Below are 7,378 nucleotides of genomic sequence, written 5' to 3'. Positions count from 1 at the left end.
CATTTTAAGGGATCTTGCCAGTCATTTCACCATATTTAATGCATGATAATATTGCCAGATTTACTCATATATCCCCTATTTTACTAATTCACATGGTTTAGTAGTTGCTCAAAAACATTCCTTGGTTCCCATTACCAATATATCCAATGCCAACCTTCTTCCCCTGGCCTGGACTCCCTCTTCAGCCCTTCTTTCACTGCTTCCTGGTACATGCCCTGTGCTTCAGCCACATTGCACTGCTCCTCGCTTCCAGTACACAGCTCTGCTGTCCTGCCTCCATTTTATCATTCACGTTGTCCAGTGCTCTGTAATGTCCTTCCTCCCAGGTTCACCTTGGAAAATTTTATCCATCTTTTAAGATCTAGCTCGAATTCAACCTCCTTCCTTCCTAAAGCCTCCAACCAAAATTGTTTCTTTTTCCTCACAACTCTTAAAACTCTTTGTAATGCTCTAATGGCACTTATTCCACCTGCACAGGCCACACAGCCTATTCAAGGATGCTATTCAAAGGGCATTATTTCAGCGTTGCTTTTACTTTGTTTAATCCTGAAGCTGCAAGTAAACCAGATAAGGATGCCGGTTGGTGGACACAGCTCCCACTGATGCCCTTATATCATCCCTTCAGATGACTGTACGTCTGAAGCCCAGTGGCCTTGGCCCACACTGAGTGAGATGACCCCAGACTGGAGGATCATAGAATTATACCTTTCATAACCCCAGGCTCTTGGTCATCCAGAAACAACTCATACTACAAGTAAGGCAATAATTTTGCTACCCTGTGAGCCACATCACCCAGGCTTAATGTCCAGGTTTCAGGCCTTGTAACTTGTGCTTTGCCTACATTTGGGGCATGCTCCTTTTATCTACATCCATTCACATCCACTTGGAGGTTTTTATTGGGAAGGCCTAGCTATGACCTACCACATCATATACATACTTGCTTTACATTTGTTTGTAAACACATCTGTCATCTCATGAAACTGTCAACTCCCCCAAAACAAGAACCTGTTTGCATCATCGCTTTCCCTCATGGCATGTAAAGAAGTGTTATCTTTGTAATTATAGGGGGTCAGTATATGTTAAATGAATGTTCAAGAAATATTTGTTGACTAGATTTTTCTGGGTCAAGAAAAGGCAGCAACATTACATACATGGAGTGTTACTTTTAGTATAATGAACTCTGAGAGATATTTTTGATAAAATCATCTTACTGTCTTTATGTCCATAGTTTAGTTCCAGATCAGTAAAAGTACCAGAAAGATTTAGCCATAGATGTCATAAAACAGTGGTCCTTAACTTAACATATTGGTTTTGCAATATATTTGAAGAAATTAGAAGACTCCAAACAACATCAAATAAGTACAGAATAACTACAATTAACCAGGAGGGAAGAGGAACAGGACAAAGGGATTTTCTCCTAGCCAGACTTTGCCTCTGCAGGGACTTCTGCTTATATCTCATTGGCTACACTTTTGTCAAATACGCTTCCTAGTCACAAGGGAGTCTAGAAGAAAAGTATTTTTAATTAAGTTCGTTGATAATCAAATCTGAGGTTCTGTCAAAGAGAATGAAGATCACGCCTATAAGACAGGCAGCTAGCAGTGTCTCCCTCAGGTACTACGAGGCAAAGGTCTCCCTTGAAATGCTCTAATAAATATCACATATTTGTTACCAACATGATGTTATGTGCTCCCTCATACCTCTTACTCATAGGAAGATGTATCCTCCTCCTATAAACACAACCTAATCCAGTTTAACATTCCACCTAACAGATATCAACATCATGGTAAGTATATTCAGATGTTGCAAAAATTACACTAATCTGAATTTGTGGACTTGAGAAGAGTTCTAATCTCTCATGGGGTATATATATTGAGGATTTTGGTTCAAGAACAAGTAACACAAGACTTGGTATTCAAACCTCCCTTGAAGACATGAACATGAAAGGATTTCTTTGACTGACTTTAGTCATGGCTTCCTTGGGATTCTTTGCATAGCTTTAAGCAGAAATAAATGCCTCCCAGATTCTCCATTTTTTTTTTTTTTTTTTTCGGTACGCGGGCCTCTCACTGTTGCGGCCTCTCCCATTGCGGAGCACAGGCTCCGGACGCACAGGCTCAGGGGCCCATGGCTCACGGGCCCAGCCGCTCCACGGCATGTGGGATCTTCCCGGACCAGGGCACAAACCCGTGTCCCCTGCATCGGCAGGCAGACTCTTAACCACTGCGCCACCAGGGAAGCCCCAGATTCTCCATTTAAGACTTGTCATCATCCGGTTCCTGCCTGTCTCTCTAGACTCACCTCTTATCGCCTAACAACAAGGCCCTTCCTTCCTGCGATACTGGATGCCTCGAAGGTCTGTGAGGTCACCATGCTCACACAGGTTTGGGACCTGCCCACCTCTCCTTCTCGTCTCAGGAGCCTCTTCTCACCCATGCCAATTCAAACACACCTCAAGCATCTTCTTTGCCAACTCAAAATACAGAGTTCATTCCCCCTTAAGACTTTTGTAACAGCTCCTCCCGCACCTGATAAGATCTTCAGCTGAGTTTTCTACAGTTGCCATTTAAATCTCAGCCTAAATGACAGCTCCCTAGCAATGCCTGTCCCACCCTCCACTCTCATATACCCCCTCACCCAACCTACCACCACCCTGCCTGTGTTATTATCCCAAAGCACATCTCACTACCTAATATTTTTCTAGTTCAATTATCATCGTCTCTCTGCCCTACCAGAATGTTAAGATTATGAGAAAGGAGGTTTTGTTTGTTTTATTTACTGCTCTTTCTTCAAGTTCAGTATTGGAAGTTGGTAGCTATTCAATTTGTGTTTACTGAATGAATAAATGGATAAATGATTGAATGTCACTGCTCTGCCTGAAACATTGTCCACAATCTCCCCCCTCATCCTTTAAGTCAGGGTTCCCCAACCCCCGGGCTGAGGACCGATATTGGTCTGCGCCTGTTAGGAACCGGGCCACACAGCAGGAGGCGAGCAGCGGCGAGTGAGCGCAGCTTCATCTGCTGCTTCCCATCACTCGCATGACGGCCTGACCTATTCCCCCACCACCACCCGTCTGTGGAAAAACTGTCTTCCACGAAACCAGTCCCTGAAGCCAAAAAGGCTGGGGACCGCTGCTTTAAGTCACAGATTCTGATTATCCCATCCCTCACCCCATCTCATTTAAGTGTCTCTCTTCTGTGTGCCTATAGTACCTTCCCTAGAATAGCATTAATTGTATGTATTATAACCCTTGATTACTTGTCCGTGTCCCATCAGTCAAAGTGGGCAAAGTGGGCAAAGTTCAAATTTATTATCCCTGAAACAGATGCCGGGGCTTTACAAGCACACGTAGCACGTTTCTGCAAATTAGAAAGAGAGCCAGGGCACCCAGCTTGACGAGTGCTAGTGGGCTGGAATGCACCCCCCTCACTTCAGCAGGGAGCAACCTGTGCACCTGTACATGGTGGCCCTGGTAGACACTAACTGTTTAATTCAATGAGGGAGTGAATCTCCTCTATATCTTAGTTTCTTAAAGGCAAAGAAACTAAGGTGGGGGAATGAATGAGACAACAATTATCAAAAGCCTGCTCTGTCGCTGGTACTATTCTAGGGTATTTTTTAAAAATTTTTTATTTATTTACTTATTGGCTGTGTTGGGTCTTCGTTGCTGCGCGTGGGCTTTCTCTAGTTGTAGCGAGTGGGGGCTACTCTTTAATGCGGTGCGCAGGCTTCTCATTGTGGTGGCTTCGCTTGTTGTGGAGCACAGGCTCTAGAGCGCAGGCTCAGTAGTTGTGGCGCACAGGCTTAGTTGCTCAGCGGCATGTGGGATCTTCCCAGACCAGGGCTTGAACCTGTGTCCCCTGCATTGGCAGGCGGATTCTTAACCACTGCGTCACCAGGGAAGCCCTAGGGTATTTTTTTTTAAACCACTTTATTGAGGTATGATTGAAATATAAAAAGCTGTACATGTTTAATGTATACTATTTGATGAATTTGGATATAAGTATATACCCATGAAACCATCAGCAAATCAATACCGTAAACATATCCATTATCCCCAAAAGTTTCCTCTCACCCTTGTGTGTGTGCGTGCACACGTGTGTACTTGTGTGTTAAGAACATTTCATTCTAGGTTCTTTTCACACATCTCATGTACTTCTTACAACACCCCATGAAGGAAGGATTAGTCATTCCATTTTGTGGATGAAGAAATGGGCTCAGAGAAGTTTTGCAACTTTCCCAAGGTCATACCATTGGTAAACAGTGAGCCTGTGATTAAAACCCAGGCCCTTCTGATTTCAAGGTTGTCCCTGGCTGGCCTTGGCTACACGGGAACCTGACTGCGTGTTCCCAGGAGTCACGGGTTATGTATGAAGTCCTGCTAGGACAGGCCCATCTGGGCAAAATCTTGCCTTGTTCCTTTTTTTCAGTGTCTCTCAGCCCCTAGTGTTGTTGACTGCCTGATGACTAGCAGATTTAGAATTTTCTGATATTTCTAAGGCTGTAGCAGAATTGTATTATCAAATAGCAATGTTAATCAAATACTTTTTTAAAAATGGATTATCACTTGTTATGTTTTTGGTTACATTGCTTTCTTAACATTTGCAAGTTTTGTTTTATTGTCAGGAATGGTGATAATGCAACATGCTAAATTTGAGGTCCCTGTTTGTTTCTTTTAAGAAAGGATACAGTGGCAAATTTAGTTAGAACTCTTAAGCCTTAAAATATATTTTGTTTGCCTTTTTTTCTTATTTAGGAGATATTTCTTTGTGGTGTTCAGTTTTGAAATTGCATACACTTTATCTAATGAAATTTCTGACAAATAAAAGACAATAAGGGTAAGTTCAATTATCTTTTTCTAAAAAGAGAATGTTGCTTATCTCACAAAGCTATGGTATTATCCCTAATACAGTATAAGGCTGTGTTAGAAAAGTAATGTGAGCCGTAACTACCATTATATGCACAACCAGGCAGTAATAGTTATGACTTCCTGTGTTGAAAGAGCTTTTCATGGCAACAGCACACGTATGAAGTAGCTTTCTTTCAAGCTAAAGATACCGTTGGACTTTTTTCATTTGGATATCCTCTGACACTTCATACCAAACATAATCAAAATCAACTTGTTCTCTACCGATCCCTCTATCCTTATACAACCAGTTCTCCTTCCCTGCTTTCTCTGTATGTGTTGGCACCAATCTCCTGGCCAAACCATCAGGGAATCTCAAAGTTGAAAATACTTGAGAGCTAATCTACCTCAATCTCCTGCCTCATCTAGAAACACTTCGACAACATGACTAGGATCCAGATCTGTAACTCAGTCTTCTAGGGTTCAAATCATGGCCACACAATTTGCAATGGATTCTTAAGCAAGTCACTTCGCCTCTCCGTGCCTCGGTTTCAATGAGGATAATAATAGAAACTGTTTTGGGGGATGGAGTGAGGAATACGTGAAATAATACATGTAGAGCACTTAACCCAGTGCCCAGCACATAGCAAGTGCTCAATAAATGTTAGCCTTTATTATGAGCAAGCAGATATTTATCCATCTTTTCTTAAACTCTGCCAGTGCTAGGAATCACCCAACTTTTCAAGGCAGTTCATTCCAATATTGAAAAGTTATCATTTTTAGGAAAGTCTCATATTCCTTCAACAAACATTCAGCAAGAGTCTGCTATGTACCAAATACTGTGCTAGAACCTGAGGACAAAGAGATGAGTGAGAACAAGGTATCTGGCCTCAAGAAGTCCCCAGTCTAGCAAGAAAGCTCAACACCAGGTGGCTTGTGGCGGTCCTGCCCTGTCAGCCCACCTGGGTCCCCCAGTGACATGACCAAGAAGATCCTTCATCTACTCCTAAGCAACCAGTCCACCTCCCCAGGGAATTTAGTCCTCTCTACTAGAGCAAATCACCTTGCCCCTGTGAACCTCCATTTCCTTATCTGTAAATGGGAGTAAATAATTCCAGCCAACCACATCACTGGACTGTTGTAAAATAAAAGGAGATCATCATGTAGTCTTTGGAACCTGTCAGGTACTCTATAACGATGAGATACTCCTTGTGTTAAGAAGGAAATGACTCTTCTAATGATGGGAAGGGAAGATCTTTTGGCTGGGCGTTGATAGAGGCAGTGAGAAGAGGAACTGTACCAAGCTTCCAAATCAGGCTCACCTACAAATACAAGACTGGACTGAGTCAACAAGGTATCAAGCACTGCTCCTGAAAATCTCACTGGTGTTCACATATGTTGTTGGAAGGTCACCACATTTAAGATCCAAACAGACCTAGAGTCAAAATGCCTTAACAGGACTTCCTTGGTGGTCCAGTGGTTAAGATTCCGCTTCCACTGCAGGGGGCGCAGTTTTGCTCTCTGGTGGGGGAACTTGGCCAAAAAAAAGCCTTTCTAGTTGGGTCACCTTGAGCCTTCCTTGAGTTGGGTGATGCTTCATTTAAGCCACAGTTTCCTCATTTGTAAATCAGATTCTCTTGCCTGGGAATTCAGAATTAGAACTGAGAGACACTGAGGGTCTGAGAGACACTGAGAGACATGAGAAGTGATGTCAAGGAATAAAAAGTGGCTCTCATCTGCCCACCACAGACATGATAAAACAAGAAAGTATTTGCAGGAAGAAAAGAACAAAATAGGACTATAGTGAGAAGCAGAGACAAGAGACGGAACAGCCCGGCTTCCAGTGGTCCTCCACTTCCAGGCAGCAGAACTTCCAAACACTCAACTGAATTCCTGCCTTCGGGTTCCAGGAGACACCCCTGAACTGTTATTAAAACGAACTCTTTCTTTATGCTTAAGCTAGGTCCAGTTGATTTCTATTTCTTGCAAGCCAGAGTAACTGATAATTCTTCTTAGTGCTCCCCCTGTTTTATTGAGTCTAGTATCTTTGGAAAACCCAGGAAACTGTCCAAGTAGTTGCAAATGGGACTTGCAAAGCCTATCTTTTAGTCTCCAATGAAACGCAGTAGGAAGTAGGAACAGATTCTGCAACACTTTGGAGGCATGTTAGCATTTTTCCTAATTATGGAGAATGAGAGAACTGCCAAATTTCATCCATCATCAGTGATATTAATGTGAACCAACCCAGCCAAAAGAATTCTGAGAAGGTATTTTAGAAAACTTAAGCCAAACTAGGACTTCTCTGGTGGTCTAGTGGCTAAGACTCTGCGCTTCCCCTGAAGGGGACTTGGGTTGGATCCCTGATCAGGGAACTAAGATCCGGCATGTCGTACGGTGTGGCCGGAAAAAAAAAAAAAAAAAAAAAAAACTTAAGCCAAACTAAAGTGACCATACCAGGTTTATCACACTGAAACAGTTATATTAAATAGTTCTAAAATTATCATTTTTATTATTTTACTAAAAATAAGA

This window comes from Stenella coeruleoalba (assembly GCF_951394435.1).
Source record: "Stenella coeruleoalba genome assembly, chromosome: 9".
Taxonomy (NCBI): Eukaryota; Metazoa; Chordata; class Mammalia; order Artiodactyla; family Delphinidae; genus Stenella; species Stenella coeruleoalba.
The sequence above is the reverse complement of the archived record's forward strand: the minus strand, read 5'-3'. Positions refer to the sequence as shown.